This window comes from Oncorhynchus masou, chromosome 31, assembly GCF_036934945.1.
Source record: "Oncorhynchus masou masou isolate Uvic2021 chromosome 31, UVic_Omas_1.1, whole genome shotgun sequence".
Classification (NCBI taxonomy): Eukaryota; Metazoa; Chordata; class Actinopteri; order Salmoniformes; family Salmonidae; genus Oncorhynchus; species Oncorhynchus masou.
In genome coordinates this window covers 60,520,631-60,541,975 of record NC_088242.1, presented here as the reverse complement: position 1 = coordinate 60,541,975, position 21,345 = coordinate 60,520,631, and the positions used below count along the sequence as shown (strand labels likewise).

The 21,345-nt window shown below is 42.1% G+C and overlaps 1 pseudogene; it reads right to left on the bottom strand.

Annotated features, from left to right (window-relative positions):
• Window positions 1–5,625: 5,625 nt before the first annotated feature.
• LOC135524976 (zinc finger protein 536-like) overlaps window positions 5,626–21,345 on the bottom strand; it is a 28,041-nt pseudogene continuing 12,321 nt past the window's right edge.

Sequence of the window (21,345 nt, the reverse complement as noted above, 5' to 3'; positions counted from 1 at the left end):
GTATGACGTACTTTCACACTAAGCCCAGTGATTGATGATCTGAAGCACACACATCATCAGTAAGGCATTTGTGAGGTGTGTGAGTCAGCTATCATCCCCCTTAGTCTCCCCCAGCAGAGCCTACTGATTGACAGTAAATCATTCAAATCTGCTCATTATTGCAGCAGCTCATCACCCACCTCCTCCCTCAGTCCCCATCACCAACCCCTCCCCCAAAACTGCCATTGGAGCGAGAGAGACCAATTCTTCAGAACCAGACAGGACTTGACCAGTCCTCACCCACTCTACCCTAGCCTGACACACAGACGTCATGCAAACACAAATGAGTCTCTAGGACGTCCCCAGAACACCCTGAAGTGATCATCTGAAGTAGTCAGGACGTTGTGCCGTGGTTTTTGTCTAGGTCTCAGCATTTTCCCAAGGACGTTTTTAGGATGTTCGTAGGACACTGTGTCATACATTTTAGTTCATTTAATTTAAAGTAATAATTGTATCCATCTCAAAAGAACAAGTTCTCCCAGCTAAGGCGTAGCATCTATTTCTCAATGTGTTGCTTGGCGTGGCAAAGTAAAACATTGACGTTTACAGAAATGTATCCCGAAGAGACACACAAACAACCACACACACTTTCATAGCCTCGCTTGTGTGACACTGACAATGCAATGTGACGACCCAATGACAGGTGTATATTTGTCAAGGACGTGGCTGTCTCTTCAAATCAAGACACAGAACCATCCACTAGAGGAAACGTTCCACTTCTGAAGGTTGGGTCTGACATGATTTCATCAAAAAAACGCTCACCGGGCTGTCCCTCAATATATAAAGATGCACAATAAAAGGGTTTGAGGGTCAAGCCACATTACTAGTGTAAGACGTGGTTAGTGAATATCCGTGCATCTGTACTGTCAGTTAGCAGTGTATCGTCTGGTAAAATAGATTTCAATTAGAGGTCATAACTCACAGCTGTATCACATCCCCCATGAAGTGCTTATTTATAATGGAGTTTGCAGCGGTGCAGACGTTTATAACGCAAGACAGGTCTTATCTGCATGTAGCAGAGAGGAGGCCTCAAACCCAAATTAACTTCAGGGGTAAACAGACACGATTGGCTGAGCATTTGACTGATACTCCATGTACAAATTGAACCTAACCAATTCAATGTCTGTCGTCAGCCTATACGTTTAATGCATTTTCTGCAAAAGGAGGGTAAACACTCGCACAGAATAAAAAAGGTGCGGAAACAGTTTTTACATGCATTTACCCTCCACTACACCACTGGTCATTCCTGTGTATGACAATGTGCATTTACCCTCCACTACACCACTGGTCATTCCTGTGTATGCCAATGTGCATTTACCCTCCACTACACCACTGGTCATTCCTGTGTATGACAATGTGCATTTACCCTCCACTACACCACTGGTCATTCCTGTGTATGACAATGTGCATTTACCCTTCACTACACTACACCACTGGTCATTCCTGTGTATGACAATGTGCATTTACCCTCCACTACACCACTGGTCATTCCTGTGTATGACAATGTGCATTTACCCTCCACTACACCACTGGTCATTCCTGTGTATGACAATGTGCATTTACCCTCCACTACACCACTGGTCATTCCTGTGTATGACAATGTGCATTTATTCATGTAGATTAGGTTCATCTCCCCATTATGTACGTGGGTTTTGGAATCCAAGCAAGCAAAGTTTCTCAGGGCCCTCTCTTTCTCTTCCTCTCTCTTCCTCTCTCTCACTCTCTCTCTCTCGCTCTCTCTTCCTCTCTCTCTCTCTCTCTCGCTCTCTCTCTCTATTTCTCCTACCTCCACCCCCTCTATTCTCTCTCACATCAAAGCGTCTTCCCTCTTTCCAGCCTATCTCTAAATCCCCCTGGAGGTTTAGGTGCAGGACTCGGGGGCTCCAGTCTGCAGGCCTGCAGCTACTGTAACAGGAGAGGAACGTACACACAGAGAATTATCCAGCCTCCATTTCTCACACGGGCATAATCCTTGTGTTTTATTTGTATTTTTATTTATTTATCATGAGCTTGTGTTCTTTGGCACTCAATCCCAGCCTCGGGACATGGGCGGCTGTGGCGACAAAATGTGTGCCTAGTTGCTGTTAACGGGCATTAGTTTCTTTGTAACTGTGACTAAACTCGCATGTCTCAGTTATGTGGGAGGGAGCGTGTCTTGTTTTTTGACAGACAGGCCTTGACTGGATTCTGTACTTTAAGTCTCACACGGTCTTGTCAAACGTGTGGTATGTCAAAAACATTCTGTACTCAGCCCCACCCACCCTGCCTGGCCGGCATGTCTGTCAGTCAAACGTGTAAAAGATGGAGAGTCATGTTGATATGGCGAACCATTATGTCCCTGAATTGTTCTAATATATAGACCATGTTTACCTCGACAAGATGTCCCTAGACTTGAGATCTAACATGGAGAATGTGAGTATATTCTACAGTGGGCTTGGTTTCATCACACACTTTATCCTACCTGACAACTATTTCAGGATTCAGCAGATGTCACTGCAAGTACACTGAGGGTGTGTTTTTTCATCCAGAATGATTTGGAATTCAATCCAAGAGTTGAGACGTCTGAGGTTGTAAACTGTCAAGGGGTAAATCTGTTAAAACTGTGGCACTATGATGCCAACGGTCTTAAAAAGTGTTTTCACAACTGTGCGAGCTAATTAGCATTAATTTTTCATGGGCGGTGTTCAGTGTGAGGAACACAGTGGCTGTGTCCCAAATGGCACCCTATTCCCATAGGGCTCGGGTCAAAAGTAGTGCACTAATTATGGATAGGATTCCATTTGGGATGCATCCTGTGATTAGTGTTCCATTAGTTCTCATTACCTCTCCTGTCACACTGTTTCCTTTACTTCCTTTAGGCTGATTAGCTCAACATGACCTGTCTCTTAGAACTAAGAGTTACAGTACTGTATGGGCTGGCCAACTGGAAAGAGATCATAATGTGAATGAAAGGTTGAGTGTATTACACTTGAAAACACAATTAGGACAGCGCCAACCCATATTTTAACTTGGCAAACTTCAACTTTTACCTTAGTGAAGTTCTGTGGAGGCACATTTTGAAAGAGATTCTCAGAATGTGAATACGACAGTAAGTGAATGAAAGGTGGGATGAGTAGGTGACATTACTGTTAAGTTGTATTACACTTAAAAACACAGTTATCTCAGCGGTATCGCATTAAGTTGCATCAACTTTAACTTGGCAAACTTTGAATGTCTTCGAGGCTCCTTCACATCTTTACTTTGTTGTGACGTGCGACATCAGTGCTGAACATGTTATGACTGTTTTCCCTATCAGATGGAGTCAAAGGTTAATTGTTTAGGAGTGAGAAATGACATTTCATCCAGGGTCTGATGGAGACAAGGCTATTTCTGGATGTTACGCAAAATGTATTAATAAGGTAAGCATCATACATACAGGTGGGAAACAAAATTACAACCCATGTTCGTGGTCTCCTCTGCTTCTGTTGAACTGAGTAGTGAACCCCTCTCAGTATGACATTGGCTTTGGTGCAAGATGACAACTGAAACATTAATCACGATTAGGAGTAATTAAAAAAGCTGATTAATGGGGTATGCTTTAAGGGAAATTGTACGTAATTAAGAGTTTGACATGACAAGGTTTGGGGTGATGTATACTGAGTCAGGTGTGTGTGTGTGTATGTAAGTTTGTTCACAGAGTTTGTTCAAAGACACAGGTTTTAATAGTCCCTCTAAACTCTGTGTCCTCTGTCACACATCACCCCACCCCAGGCAGGTAGGATAGGGTAGGGTACAGCATAGCCAGGTTTGGCATGGCCTGGGCAAGGTATTAACAGATATGACAGGTCTCTGATTACCCAGTCAGCTGGGCCTTGTCACCTGTCAGGTACAGAGATGGAGGGATGAGTGAGCAGAGAGAGGGAGGAGGAGGGAGGGAGGGAGGAGAGAAGGAGGGGGACAAGACAAAAAGAGAGGAAGAGAAGGAGGAGTGAATTTGAGAGAATTTGAGGAATCACCAATGACAACAGAGATCACAAACAAATAATTGCCCCATACTGTACACAAGCAAACCTCACAGGGACTTAACATATGCAAGAGTCCCCTGCAAAGTTGTTGTGATCTCCTTCAATAACAGCACAGATAATTTCACAGACAGACAGCAAGAAAGAAAGAAAGAAAGAAAGAAAGAAAGAAAGAAAGAAAGAAAGAAGTGAATGTGAGGGAGGGGGAGAGTGTGGGCTGCCAGGCAGCGAGGGAGAGCAGGAGAGGAGAGCTTTGACAGACATGTCTCGCCCAGGCTGACAGCTCCGTCAATAGCCCCGGGATGGCCGCCCTGATTGACAGCTAACAGGTGGCTGGCTGAATGGAGTTGTCAGACCACCTGTCAATCAAACACATCGCCGTGGTTACTGAGGCCAGCTGTAGACACACAGCTGCCCAAGGTGAGCTCTTGTTCTACAGTCTGAATGTTGGCACACCGGTGGAGCTGCCGCATGCCTGAATCACACTAACATTACTGTAGATAGCCACTACTGTGTGTGTGTGTGTGTTTGTGTATTTGTCTGTGGGGGCTTACTTAATTAAAATGGGTCAATATATAGTAAGTAGGCTTATCCACTGAGTGTACACAACATGAACCTTTTTGCCCTCAGAACAGCCTCAATTCATCGGGGCATGGACTCTACAAGGTGTTGAAAGCATTCCACAAGGATGCTGGCCTATGTTGATTCCGATGCGTCCCACAGTTGTGTCAAGTTGGCTGCATATGCTTTGGGAGGTGGACCATTCTTGTTCAGCGTGAAAACCCCAGCAGTGTTGCAGTTCTTGACACAAACCGGTGCGCCTGGCACCTACTACCATACCCCGTTCAAAGGCTCTTAAATATTTTCTTGCCCATTCAGGCTCTGAATGGCACACATACACAATCCATGTCTCAATTGTCTCAAGGCTTAAAAATACTTCTGTGACATGTCTGCCGCCCTTCATCTACACTGATTGAAGTGGATTTGAAAAGTGACATCGATAAGGGATCATACTGCTTTCACCTAGATTCACCTGGTCGGCAGGCTATGTCATGGAAAGAGCAGTTGTTCAAAATGTTTTGTACACTCAGTGTATAAATATATGGATGGTTTATCATCTTTGAATTGTAATGCATTTCAGTGCATCCATGACATCAATGAATCTACACAGTTTTCCATTTCCTTGGTTCCCCTTAATTGAGCATTGTTGCATTGTTCCACAGAAGAAGGCATGAAGCATTGGAGTTAATGGGAGATAATGATACGTGTGCGAGCCCCCCCGAGTGGAATAGAGAACAAATGGAAGCATTCTACTCCATTACATCTGCCATGATTACCCCCTGAACATCTGGTGTTGGATCCTGACTGATAACTGTTCTGAAGAACTCATATCAGGAGATATTAACAAAAACACAGGCATTTCTACTGCGTGAAAGAGCTTTGCTTGGGGGAGTTAGTTTGGTGCCTGGTCACGATCCGACAATCAGTCAGTGTTGAGCTGATAGATTAATGTGGGTAAATATAAATCATTATGACACTGGGTATAAATGAAGTAAAAAGCACTCAATCTCTCCGCGCTGCACATACCACAAAACACTTTATTATGGGCCGTTTGTTTCTTACAGATAAATATATTTTGAAGTCCACACTGGAATGTACATCAACTTCTTGTTTTGAATCTCTTCCAACTCCAACAACAACCCTATCCTCGGTCTCTCACCCTTCACACGTGAAACCAAACGACGTATCAGTGATTTTACAAATGTCTATATGTAGTTGCCGTAACAACGTCAAGTCCCACACAGTGATGTCACGGTGATATCTCTCACAGTGGGTGTAGGCCTAGGGGCGTCTCCCAAGCCCATGATGCTTTGGGGCAGGTAGGAGGAACCAGCGGAGCCTTCCTGGGAGGTCACATGGGAGTTGGTATGGGTCCGTCGGAGGCGTCTGTCTGGGTACAGGCTGCTGTCGAAGGGCCTGCGGTGGACACACAGGACATGGGTTTTCAGGTTACCCTTCTGGGTGGCGCTGTAAGGGCAGTACCTGCACTGGAAAGGCTTCCCACCTGGCAGAAAGGAAAGCATTGCTTTAGACAAACCAACCTCCCAGCCCTCCCTCCTTCATTGTGTTTACTGCTGCCAACTCTGTTGTGCCAACTCTTTACTGGTAGTCATACAATATTGTAGACTAAATCATAATAACACCAGCAGTGGAATAAGGGAGACAATGATTCTGTTTTCACTTTGGGAACTCCATCCCCATGTGTTCCACATACACAGTAATTCCACCTCTGACTAGTACTACATACCACAGGTGTGGCTTCCTCATTGGACCAGTTTCTCACAGCAGGAAAACAATCCTGCAGCAACAGGAAATGTTATATATTGTGTTGATTATAATTAATGGCCATTTGTGTAGGGTTTGATTAATTTTAGGCAAATCAAGTCAAATTACAAACTTTAGAAGCCTTTTTAAATCTCTACCACTTTAAACACTACAAGTTTGCATTTCCTGCAACAACAGGGTGATCAAATTAAGACATCTGTACATACTACTTTCATTGGCAACAGAAACACACACACACACACACACTTCCTGGGCTCATGGTGGTGATGAGTGTTGGGCTGATGAATGACAGACGTCTGCAGCTGGCTTCACTAAGGCCTGCTAAAGCTTCCTGTCTGTTCCCCTCTCTCTCTCCTCTCTCTCTCTCTCTCTCTCGGATAGTCTAGACACAAATGACCATAACACACCAATGTCCTCTATTACTTGCTTCCAGTACTGTCTTATTTAAACAAGCACTTTACACCCAATTTGAAGACCAAAGCATTGAATGTCATTTCCACTGGTTTATACTCAGTTTTTACTTTGACACCAACACAATGTCTATTTCAGGCTCTGTTACTTCACCACTACAGTGCCATGCTTCCTTTCCTTCTAAAAACTCTGGGACTTCTTCTATCATTCATGATTACAGTAAACCGTTATGGGATGATGTCATATGACATCACTTCCCAAAACACAAGCTGCCACGACCTTTTAACCTCTCTCCTCCTCTCCCTTCTCCTGTAGGCTATGAAACTGAAAGCTCTCTTTCACATCTACATAAAAAGTCATTTTGGGGAAAAATGTAAAAAGCCCACAGAAGGTGTTGGGCAATAAAAGTTAATGCTCCATCTGTTGGTGTATAATAACCTGCTGGTTATAAAGGACACACATTTAGTCAGCAGTACAGGAAATGAGACTGAGTGACACATCTGAACAACCCCTGAATATCACTGACCTGTCTGTCTGATAAGCAACATATGTCTGAATATCACTGACCTGTCTGTCTGATATACAACATGTCTGTCTGAATATCACTGACCTGTCTGTCTGATATACAACATGTCTGAATATCACTGACCTGTCTGTCTGATATACAACATGTCTGAATATAATCTTGGAAACACAGAACTAAAATCTTGCAGAAATGCACTAGATGTTACGTACTCTGTCCATGAAAGACTAATCTGCATATCACTGACCTGCCTGTCTGAATATCACTGACCTGTCTGTCTGAATATCACTGACCTGCCTGTCTGAATATCACTGACCTGTCTGTCTGAATATCACTGACCTGCCTGACTGAATATCATGGACCTATCTGTCTGAATATCACTGACCTATCTGTCTGAATATCACTGACCTATCTGTCTGAATATCACTGACCTATCTGACTGAATATCTGACTGAATATCACTGACCTATCTGACTGAATATCTGACCTCTGAATATGACTGACCTGCCTGTCTGAATATCACTGACCTGCCTGACTGAATATCACTGACCTGCCTGTCTGAATATCACTGACCTGCCTGACTGAATATCACTGACCTGCCTGTCTGAATATCACTGACCTGTCTATCTAAATATCACTGACCTATCTGTCTGAATATCACTGACCTGCCTGACTGAATATCACTGACCTGTCTATCTAAATATCACTGACCTATCTGTCTGAATATCACTGACCTATCTGTCTGAATATCACTGACCTATCTGTCTGAATATCACTGACCTGTCTGTCTGAATATCACTGACCTGTCTGTCTGAATATCACTGACCTGTCTATCTAAATATCACTGACCTATCTGTTCGAATATCACTGACCTATCTGTCTGAATATCACTGACCTGTCTGTCTGAATATCACTGACCTGTCTGTCTGAATATCACTGACCTGTCTATCTAAATATCACTGACCTATCTGTCTGAATATCACTGACCTGCCTGACTGAATATCACTGACCTGCCTGTCTGAATATCACTGACCTGCCTGACTGAATATGACTGACCTGCCTGTCTGAATATCACTGACCTGCCTGACTGAATATCACTGACCTGCCTGTCTGAATATCACTGACCTGTCTGTCTGAATATCACTGACCTGCCTGACTGAATATCATGGACCTATCTGTCTGAATATCACTGACCTATCTGTCTGAATATCACTGACCTATCTGTCTGAATATCACTGACCTATCTGACTGAATATCACTGACCTGCCTGTCTGAATATGACTGACCTGCCTGTCTGAATATCACTGACCTATCTGACTGAATATCACTGACCTGCCTGTCTGAATATGACTGACCTGCCTGTCTGAATATCACTGACCTGCCTGACTGAATATCACTGACCTGCCTGTCTGAATATCACTGACCTGCCTGTCTGAATATCACTGACCTGCCTGTCTGAATATCACTGACCTGTCTATCTAAATATCACTGACCTATCTGTCTGAATATCACTGACCTGCCTGACTGAATATCACTGACCTGTCTATCTAAATATCACTGACCTATCTGTCTGAATATCACTGACCTATCTGTCTGAATATCACTGACCTGTCTGTCTGAATATCACTGACCTGTCTGTCTGAATATCACTGACATGTCTGTCTGAATATCACTGACCTGTCTATCTAAATATCACTGACCTATCTGTTCGAATATCACTGACCTCTGTCTGAATATCACTGACCTGTCTGTCTGAATATCACTGACCTGTCTGTCTGAATATCACTGACCTGTCTATCTAAATATCACTGACCTATCTGTCTGAATATCACTGACCTGCCTGACTGAATATCACTGACCTGCCTGTCTGAATATCACTGACCTGCCTGACTGAATATGACTGACCTGCCTGTCTGAATATCTGACCTGCTGAAATATCACTGACCTGCCTGTCTGAATATCACTGACCTGCCTGTCTGAATATCACTGACCTGTCTATCTAAATATCACTGGCCTATCTGTCTGAATATCACTGACCTGCCTGACTGAATATCACTGACCTGTCTATCTAAATATCACTGTCTGAATATCACTGACCTATCTGTCTGAATATCACTGACCTGTCTGTCTGAATATCACTGACCTGTCTGTCTGAATATCACTGACATGTCTGTCTGAATATCACTGACCTATCTGTATGAATATCACTGACCTGTCTGTCTGAATATCACTGACATGTCTGTCTGAATATCACTGACCTATCTGTCTGAATATCACTGACCTATCTGTCTGAATATCACTGACCTATCTGTCTGAATATCACTGACCTGTCTATCTAAATATCACTGACCTATCTGTCTGAATATCACTGACCTATCTGTCTGAATATCACTGACCTGCCTGACTGAATATCACTGACCTGTCTGTCTGAATATCACTGACATGTCTGTCTGAATATCACTGACCTATCTGTATGAATATCACTGACCTGTCTGTCTGAATATCACTGACATGTCTGTCTGAATATCACTGACCTATCTGTCTGAATATCACTGTCTGAATATCACTGACCTATCTGTCTGAATATCACTGACCTGTCTATCTAAATATCACTGACCTATCTGTCTGAATATCACTGACCTATCTGTCTGAATATCACTGACCTATCTGTCTGAATATCACTGACCTATCTGTCTGAATATCACTGACCTGTCTATCTAAATATCACTGACCTATCTGTCTGAATATCACTGACCTATCTGTCTGAATATCACTGACCTGTCTATCTAAATATCACTGACCTATCTGTCTGAATATCACTGACCTATCTGTCTGAATATCACTGACCTGCCTGACTGAATATCACTGACCTGTCTGTCTGAATATCACTGACCTGCCTGACTGAATATCACTGACCTATCTGTCTGAATATCACTGACCTGCCTGACTGAATATCACTGACCTATCTGACTGAATATCACTGACCTATCTGTCTGAATATCACTGACCTGCCTGACTGAATATCACTGACCTGCCTGACTGAATATCACTGACCTGTCTAATTGACACTAGGAGCTAAGATATAATTACTTTACTCATTTAAAAGCTTTGCCATTGTGTTGTAAGAAGAAAAAACCCTGACTTTGCAAGACTGTCTTGGCAGTTTAGGGATGTAATATATAGTTCAATGCAGAATTAAATGTGTTTGGAACAGGTCAGGGCAGTACATTTGGTTAACCATATGATTCAAGGAAATCAAATTACTACGAAATTTACTTTTTTCTTAGAACCATTACAAAATGCAAGTCATTTTTTTCCACATTAAGCAACATCAGCAAATAATACGATATAAAGCCAGTCTTATCCGTACACGTATAGTGCTTTCCCTATCTCTCCCCTCTTTCTCTCTCCTCTTCCTGTCTCGTACATTCTTTCTTCCTGGTATTTCCCTCCCACTGGAGGAGAGGGGAGGTCCAGGACAGGGCAACCTCCAAATAAGTTCCATTAATCACAGGCCACAGTCTAATGTAACTAATATTTTACAATTAGAGGAGACAGGACTGGGCCCAGAGCCATCCATCTCCCCAACACATGATCATCCATTCATGGGCTACACACTAGCCTGAGACCAGACCAGCTCACACACACATTTACCAGGAAACAAGAAAGGATGGGAGAAGGGGAGGGAGAGGGAAAAGTCTATGTGTGAGCGTGTGTGTGTGTTGCAGGCAGAGATAATGACCATGATGACAGTGGTGGGGCTGTGGGGGCCAGAGAAGCTGAATGGTGACGGATGACACAGCGCGGAGCTCTGATGGCACACAGACAGTGAGTGATGACTGCACATCATTCCCAGCGCTCCACCCTTCATTATCTCTATGGGGAGACCCAGTCACAAAGGCAGCCCGCTCTGCCTGCCCTCTCTCTGCCCTCAAACGACATCTGCTCACAGAGACAGCCACACTAGCCTTCTTCTTTCACCTCTCTGTCTCGCCATCTATCTCCATCTATGCTCCCTCTCTCGCTCTCTTGCTCACTCTGTGTTTCTCTGTCTCTCTGTCATCCTTTCAGTAGAGGGTTCATACCCAGCAGACAATGAGGTAATGACTCTGTCCCCTTTCAAATCAGCTCGTTTATTTCTTTCTTTTTCTTTCTTTCATTCTTAGATAATCCACTCTGTATCAATCTCCTCATATTCACCAAGCCTCACGTGTTGGGAGGCCCAATCTGATGTCTCCCATATGTAGAGGATGTGTTATGCAAGAGTCGCTGTCCTCTCATCTATTCTCTCATATAGGATGAAACTCCTTTCTCAATAACATTCCGTATATACTGCATTATCTAATGACACATTAAATAGCAACGGACAGTGAACTAACGTGTAAATATTTCCTAACATGGCATGATGCCTTGAGCCAAGTCAACATGTACCCACAGCTATATGATTATATCGCCATCTAGTGGCCATGGTTGGGAGATGTAGTGACAGGGCATTAGCCATGAGGGAGGACTCTATATGAAACTAATGAGCATGCAGACAGATTCATCCAGGGGTCACCATCTGGCCAATTACCACTGTTGGCACACTGTGTCCGACCTGAACTGTCATCGCACACACATCGCAAATCACTCCATGTCCACGGTGCCCTGCAATATGTCACAGAGTGAATAGACCTAGACCACAGTATGGGGACATAGGGATAGGAGGCAGTTACTTGACAATGCCACCTAGTTAATACTGCAAACAGGGCAGGCAGAAGCATTTGGCGTGATGAGAACCATGTCTGACTGACCACCTGCTTGTTGTTTGTAGTTAGAGCAGCCAGGTCGCCTGTGATACAAGTCAGTATTCGATGTCTATCCATGTCTGAGGACGTCGGGAGATAATGTGGAAACCAGCCACTAGGGGCAACAGTGAGCACTATTACCTTCAAGTAGGTTCCGTAGGTTTCCTAAGCATCTGCTTCTGGTGCCAAAGGTTGTATGTTTGTATCCCGCCATAGAAGGTTGTTTTTGAAATAAATAATAATTTCAATAAAGTACGACTGGAATTTATATATAAACGCCTGGAATATTTCAATTTTGGAGAATCTCTTCTAAAATGGATTAAAGTTATGTATAGTAATCCTAGGTGTAAAATAGTCAATAATGGCTACTTCTCAGAAAGTATTCAACTGTCAAGACGAGTAAAACAAGGTTGTCTACTTATTATGGCCATTAAAATGTTAGCTATTCAAATCAGGGCCAACAATAATATCAAGGGGTTATAAATCAAGGGCTATACGGAGTATCTAGATACTTTTTGTAACCTCTCTGGAGGAGAGGATTGGTATTGGACCACTAAAATATACAACTTTAACATTAACGCGTAGTTTACCCAAAAAAATGGTCTGGAGGTGATGTGGACATACTCGGTATACCTATCCCGAAAGAAAGAAATGGTCTCACAACAATCCTTTTTTTGAACCCCTTTTTCTCCCCAATTTCGTGATTACGATCTTGTGCTCATCGTTGCAACTCCCCATTGGGCTCAGGAGAGGCGAAGGTGGAGTCATGCGTCCTCCAAAACATGACCCACCAAACCAGACTTCTAAACACCCACTCTCTTTACCCAGAAGCCAGCTGCACCAATGTGTCAGAGGAAACACCGGTCAACTGACGACTGAAGTCAGCATGCAGTTGCCCGGTCCACCACAAGGAGTTGCTGGAGCGCGATGAGCCAAGTAAAGCCCCTCCCCTAACCCAGACAACGCTGGGCCAATTGTGCCCCACCCTATGGGACTCCCGGTCACAGACAGTAGTGACACAGCCTTGGATCGAACCCTAGGCTGTAGTTGACGCCACAACTCTGTGATGCAGTGCCTTAGACCGCTGCACCACTCGGGAGGCCACCGCAATACATTTTTTTATAGAAAGTTAGGAAAAATAGATATGATTTTGCTACCATGGTCTATTTGTGGAAAAGTCTCCCTGATTAACTCTTTAGTCATATCCCAGCCTATTTATAAAATGAATGTGGAGGGCAGAAATGGTTAAATATTAAAGCATTAGACCTCTCACTAAAGGCTTCGTCATACAAAAGTTATACTTAAATCAGAACTGGTTCTCTAGCAGATTAGTAAGAATGTCTCACCCCATGTTCAAGAATGGCCTTTTTCCCTTTATTCAGATTACAACCTCTCACTTTAGTTTATTTGAAAATTAAATAATCTCCAAAATATCGCTATTTTTAAAACAAATAATTTGATCAACTTGGGACATTTTGTTAGTAAAATTCTAGAAAAGGATTTAATGGCTTTTGAAGCTTCTGATAGGCGGCAGTGTAGCCTAATGGTTAGAGCATTGGACTAGTAACCGAAAGGTTGCAAATTCAAATCCCCGAGTTGACAATGTACAAATCTGTCGTTCTGCCCCTGAACAGGCAGTTAACCCACTGTTCCTAGGCCGTCATTGAAAATAAGAATTTGTTCTTAACTGTCTTGCCTAGTAAAATTAAGGTAAAAAAAAAATTGACATCATTTGAGTCAATTGGAGGTGTACCTGTGGATGTATTTCAAGGTCTACCTACAGACTCTGTGCCTCTGGGGAAATCAAAAGAAATCAGCCAAAAATTGTAGACCCCCACAAGTCTGGTTCATCCTTGGGACCAATTTCTAAACGCCTGAAGGTACCACATTCATCTGTACAAACAATACGCAAGTATAAACACCATGGGACCACGCAGCTGTCATACCGCTTAGGAGGGAGACACGTTCTGTCTCCTAGAGATGAACGTACTTTGGTGCGAAAAGTGCAAATCAATCCCAGAACAACAGCAAAGGACCTTGTGAAGATGCTGGAGGAAACAGGTACAAAAGCATCTATATCCACAGTAAAACGAGACCAATATCAACATAACCTGAAGGGCCGCGCAGCAAGAAAGAAGCCACTCCTCCAAAACTGCCATAAAAAAAGCCAGACTACGGTTTGCAACTGCACATGGGGACAAAGAGCGTACTTTTTGGAGAAATGTCCTCTGGTCTGATGAAACAAAAATAGAACTGTTTGGCCAAAATGACCATCGTTATGTTTAGAGGAAAAAGGGGGAGGCTTGCAAGTCGAAGAACACCATCCCAACCATGAAGCACAGGGGTGGCAGCATCATGTTGTGGGGGTGCTTTGCTGCAGGAGGGACTGGTGCACTTCACAAAATAGAAGGCATCAGGAGGATGGAAAATTATGTGGATATATTGAAACAACATCTCAAGACATCAGTCAGGTAGTTAAAGCTTGGTCGCAAATGGGTCTTCCAAATGGACAATGACCCCAAGCATACTTCCAAAGTTTTGGCAAAATGGCTTAAGGATAACAAAGTCAAGGTATTGGAGTGGCCATCACAAAGCCCTGACCTCAATCCTATAGAAAATTTGTTGGCAGAACTGAAAAAGCATGTGCGAGCAAGGAGGCCTACAAACCTGACTCAGTTACACCAGCTCTGTCAGGAAGAATGGGCCAAAATTCACCCAACTTATTGTGGGAAGCTTGTGGAAGGCTACCCGAACCGTTTGACCCAAGTTAAACTATTTAAAGGCAACGCTACCAAATACTAATTGAGTGTATGTAAACTTCTGACCCACTGGGAATGTGATGAAAGAAATTAAATCTGAAATAAATAATTCTCTCTACTATTATTCTGACATTTCACATTCTTAAAATAATGTGGTGATCCTAACTGACCTAAGATAGGGAATTTTTACTAGGATTAAATGTCAGGAATTGTGAAAAACTGAGTTTAAATGTATTTGGCTATGGTGGATGTAAACTCCTAAAGCCTCCTTCATCATGCTGCCAAACATACCCTCGTAAAACTGACTATCCTACCAATCCTTGACTTTGGCGATTTCATTTACAAAATAGCCTCCAACACTCTCCTCAGCAAATTGGATGTAGTCTATCACAGTGCCATCCTTTTTGTCACCAAAGCCCCATATACTACCCACCACTGCGACCTGTATGCTCTCGTTGGCTGGCCCTTGCTTCATATTGGACGCCAAACCCACTGGCTCCAGGTCATCAATAAGGCTTTGCTAGGTAAAGCCCTGCCTTATCTCAGCTCACTGGTCACCATAGCAGCAACCCTTAGACCGTGCTCCAGCAGGTACAGTATATTTCACTGGTCATCACCAAGCCAACTCCTCCTTTGGCCGCCTTTCCTTCCAGTTCTCTGCTGCCAATGACTGGAACGAATTGCAAAAATCACTGAAGCTGGAGTCTTCTATCTCCCTCACTAACTTTAAGCATCTGCTGTCAGAGCAGCTTACTGATCATTGCAACTGTACGCAGCCCATCCAGAAATAGCCCACCCAACCTCATCCCCATATTGTTTTTTTTTATTTGCTCCTTTGTACACATCACTCCAGTGTTTAATTGCTAAACTGTAATTATTTCACCACTATGGCCTATTTATTGCTTTACCTCCCTAATCTTACTACATTTGCACACACTGTATACAGATTTTTTTTCTACTGTTATTGACTGTAGGTTTGTTTATCCCATGTGTAACTCTGTGTTGTTTGTGTCGCACTGCTTTGCTTTATCTTGGCCAGGTCGCAGTTGTAAATGAGAACTTCTTCTCAACTGGCCTACCTGGTTAAATAAAGGTGAAATAAAAAATAAAAATAAAATACCAGTAGATGGCGTAGTATAGGCTTGGGCCTTCAGCAAATGATTTGTCTGAGAATGAAAAAGGCACAGATGTGCCTTGTCTAGAATAACCGACTGAGCTGCAAAATAGAAAGTATTTATGTTTTAGGCTAGGCCTATTCCGTTATCTAAATATGCCATGCTGTTGTGTGTTATTTAATAGCCAAATAATTGCATCATTTATTTTTATAGCCATGTGTGGCTACTGTGGTGATCATGTAACGTAATGAATCACACTTTTTCTAGTATTTGGGAGCACGGACTGTAGGCCTTATATTAGGCATTTTGACTGTTGTATTGTGAATTCCACTCTGTGTGGAGGCTTGTTATAGCCATTTGCATTGCACAACCCCATCACACAGAGGCTATAACCATATCAATAAATGAGACAAAACAAAATGTTGATTAAGTCTTAGCTATAACCTGTCCTGAGCGAAATAACCAAGGGGCCCCAAATGGTCAAAACTATCCATATGGCCTATTCTTATTGCCAGATCTGTTGTCCCTATCAGCCACTGCATGTGCTTTTTCAAGTATTTTGTTAAAAATCTATTAGGAGGCTATAATTAGAGGCCTGTGAGCTAAGGTCTCTTATTAAGCGGAGCCCTGTAATAAAAACAGTTATAAAACACAAATAGAGTTCTAAAATGATTCTGTAAGACACCAGTACCCAAAATAATAGCCTGAATGGCAATGCCTCCAAGTTGATGGCCTATTTTGTATTTGGATATGCCTAAATTAAATATTTACTTGAAGTGATAGGCTAAAGAACTTTAGAGAATTTAGATAATTTTAAATACACACATGGATTTCAACAAACAAATGGATAAGACTGATCTATTCTCTTTGATTTAGTTCATATTGCAACTCAGACAAATGACTGAATTGATGACATACTGACTGACTGAACTGAATAAAAGATTAATTAAATGTTCAAATATGTTGGAATGATGAGTTGCACACATTATGCATGCTTTGCACTTTACTTGGCTAGTAGGCAAATAGGCCTACATTAGGGTATAATGACTCTATGGCTGCAGGCCTCCAGAAGGGCATCCTTTGAGGCTGAGGGGTGCTTTTACAAAGACATATTGTGCTGTATTGCTGCATAGAGATCACAAGCTCTTCAACTGGCCAGCAGAGACTAATACCACTGCAACAGAGTTATTGTGAAGTGTGGGAATACGTTTATGCCAGCCTTAGCCTCTGTTTAACCTCTCTCTTGTTCATTTCAATGTCCATATGTTCAGGACCCGATTCATATAAATCATGTCAAATTATAAAAAATAAACAAATCCTATTAACCCCTCCTACAGAATATGCTTTGGCAAGATTTTGAGTGATGAAATAAATATAAAAATATTCTATACAAAAATATTTTGCATGGCAAAGACTCCAGTGGTCATGCATAATTCATAGATTCACCCAACATCTGTTGTTATTCTGTTTCATTATTCCTGGTAGATACTACTGGTTATGATTGCAGACAGAGCCCAGAGAATGGGATGGTGCAATATTGAATTAGTCATATTTTGATAAGATGTATGCATGGGGATGTCCACGTCACCCAGAGATATATCCATGCTGTACAGATACACCTAGCGGACTGAAACTGCATTGTTGTATGCATAATACAGCTAGTGCTATCTAGACTTGGGCTGGCAAACAAATCCATTACATTAGCTATCTAAATGTTAAGTAAACTCAGTTGAGGAGTAATCGAGAATTTTAACTTGAAAACATGCAGGAGACCTCTTTCAGGTTTCCCTGACTTCTGTTTTTTTATACTGTGTTATGCTTGTTTGCATAGCACTCCTCACAGGCCGTTTGGTGTGCTTTTTTAACTGCCAAAACTCTGTAAGGTATTATTGTACTTCAGAATTGCAACACAAGATTTGTTCAAGACTAAAAATGTTTGTCTGTAATCGTAGCATGGTGTTTGTATGTTCACAAATAAAATTTCACATTTATGTTTCAGGCATTGGCATTGCTTTTCTTACGATCCTAACGATGTGTACATTGTGGCAGGTATCTAGCTCCATACATCTCTCCCTGTCAAACATATGTGCAGTATATGGTGCATGAAATTCTACCTAGAGCATGGCTTGAGCGAGGATTTTCTCCCGTTAGTTCATTTTTTATGTCTTTATGTTAGGTTGGTCAGGGCGTGAGTTGGGGTGGGTACTCTATGTTCTTTTTTCTAGGTTGTTATATTTCTATGTGTTTGGCCTATGTGTATGGGCCTCAATCAGAGGCAGGTGTCGTTCGTTGTCTCTGATTGAGAATCATACTTAGGTAGCCTGTTTTCCCCATTTTGATTGTGGGTGTTCAATTTATGTTTAGTGTCTGTTCACCTGGAAAAACTGTATCGTTTTCGCTTCGTTATTATTTTGTGTAGTGTTCAGCTTTTCAATTAAAATATGGCGAACACTTACCACGCTGCATTTTTGGTCCCCTTCTCCCTTCCACCAACGAGAAGCGTTACAGATGGGTTAAGCGCAGTTTCGACATGGTGGGAGCTTTTTGTGTCAGTATAATTAATTGTTCAAGAAATGGCGGTGGAAATGCCTTTATGCGCAGATATTGATATAATAACCATCATATCGAAAGTAAACTCGGAGTCAACACGATTATATGTTGTGGTCCTCCCACTACGACTCGGAAAAGCATGCAGTTTATTTGTCAACATACGAAATTAATTGTGATGATCTTCACAGGGTGGTGAAAGTGCACGGTGTTGAGTTTGATGCTTTTTATTAATAAATATCAAGAGTCTTATTCTGATGGCATGATGATCAATGCTTGGCTGCCGTTTGACAAATACAAATGTAATAACAATAATATCCATAATAATCTCATCATGTAGGTAGCCTACCCGCACTGTATCTGCGATCTGTTGGTAAGAGCTCATGTGCCAAGACCAGAGTGGGCACATTTGCAATGTAATGCAACAGTTTTTGTGACAAAATCAAATAGAATTGAACGTGCAATGGAAACCCATTTAACTTGTATTTTTTATTCTGTACGTTGGAATTTTACCGCAAAAGTGATTAGTATGTGCTCTACGTCATCACGCACAGCCGTTTATCCAACAATAAGACAGGTTGATGGAAACACATCTCTAGTTAGAAAATACGCATATTGTTTTATGCAGATTTTAGAATATTCGTATGAAAATCTGTTGCCAATTAGATGGACACCTAGCTCCTGACACATGTGTTCATGTCTTATTTTGCTAAGAATATGAGAGTAGTGTGATTCCCATAGCCAGTTTCGAACACGGGCCACCAGCACCAATGACAAATGCCCAAACCCGGTCCCAATATGAGATATCTCTAGGTGTGCTTATTGGGCCAGTATAGTTAGGCCCTGTACTGTCCAGAAGAAACTCTACCCCTCCTAGGCAATTGGGTAGATCCGAAACAACTTGATAGGTGTAAGGGTGTAAGCAATAGGATGAATGCACTTTGAAGTAAATCTCATCTCTGTTAAAAGTACACTAAAGAAAAACTTTTATTGATCATAGTGATTCAAAAGTATCATTAAAGCAGGTTAATATGCCCCACCAACATTAGACAACTATACTGAAAGCTCTTAAATTGCTGAAATAAGTCAATGAAATAAATTATGAGACTAGTCAGATTAACCCATTCATGACATGGACATGGTGGCATAACAGAAAGACCGGCGTACCGTGAACCAAGAGGTTGTGAGTTTTAATCCGAGGTGAAGACTGTTGAAAAATAATTACTTTAGAAATGAACATGCACAATTTTATCATGTGTGTCAGTTGAAAACACTGTATGTGTCAGTATCGCTAACCTTGCATCAGACAAAGAGCTACGGATGGATCAGTGGTTCACCAAGCAGGGCCTCGATTGGCCCCGGCAACGTTAGCAAGGCGTGATGTGCAGTGATACAATTTTTTGGTGGGGAGAACGTTTCTTTGGTTCCATCAGGCGACGTCATGACAACTTGCACACAGAAATGTTCTTGCAACGTTCCCATGAAATGTGTCTATAACAATATCTTGTGGTCCGAGAACATGGCAACCATGTACTGTGTATGTTTGGTGGGTCGTTTTTGGGATATTCTTCTAATCCTCCGAAAACTGGACACGCATGTTTTTGCAACATCCCATGAAACGTATCAAGAACATTTGTATTGTATATTCTGAGAACATGGTAACCACAATCTGGGTATGTTCTGTTTGACATTCTACAATGGGTGGGTCTAATTCTGAATGCTGATTGGTTAAAAGTGCATTCCAGCCGGTGTCTATTCCACAAGTTACCACCAGCTAAGTCTATGATGTTAAAATGCCTATTTATTTTGTTCCATCTGTTCCATCCACTGTCTCATCAGCCCAGGCAGGGAAGTTATAAACTTGATCTCCACTATAAATGGAACATTTAGAACGAACGTCTGGGTCGCGTCCATAGATATAGAACAAAAAGACTGAATGACTGGGTGGCGTCTCTGGCAACCGAACCGATAGAACAAACAACCAGCCGGCTTGGCTTGGGTAGCAACTCTAGATTTGTTTCGGGACTATATCTTGTGGAAGGATGAAATAGTATGAATAAATTCCTCAAAATAATATTTTGAATGAAAATATGTCAATCATTATTTGAATATGTTGGTAACCCGTTGTATAAAGTGATAATGCCCTCGAAGCCGCTGTTTGTAGGATTTATCGGCATGGTTTGCCAGCCCTCAACTTCGTATCGGGCCTAACAACACCCGTGCCAATATATCCTCCAAACACCGGCTTCTCGGGCATTATAACTTAATTAAGGGAATGTTCTCCTAACTATGACACCAAAACATGCTAACATAGATATAATGTTCTCCTGACTAACAGAATACTGGAAATTCAAACATTAGAGGAACATTACGGGTAACATTACAAAAACATTCTCTCTACCCCAGAATTGTTAGCTGGGATACTGTACACTTTTGAAAGCTGTGCGTCACACAAGAACAGAACAGATGTTGTGCCCAAAACAGAGTTGACAGGCACTTTCATGTCTTTTATAAGAGCATATTGTGTTTCATATTGTGTTTCTGCATCAGATGGATCAGAATGACAGAGTTTCGAGTTGCACGCATATTACATGCATCTAATATCAAAGGATCCCAGCTGTCTAAAAGATCTCTCTAGAGAGCCAGGTGATTAAATCTTGCTCTCTGCAGGCGTATCACACAAGATTTACGCCACTCCATCAAATGGGTCCCGTTGCCTGGGTGATTTGTTACTGATCAGATGGTGAAATTGTATCTTCCACTAAGTGGGGATGTAATCAGTGCCACACACCTATGACTCCATTACACTTGTTTTAG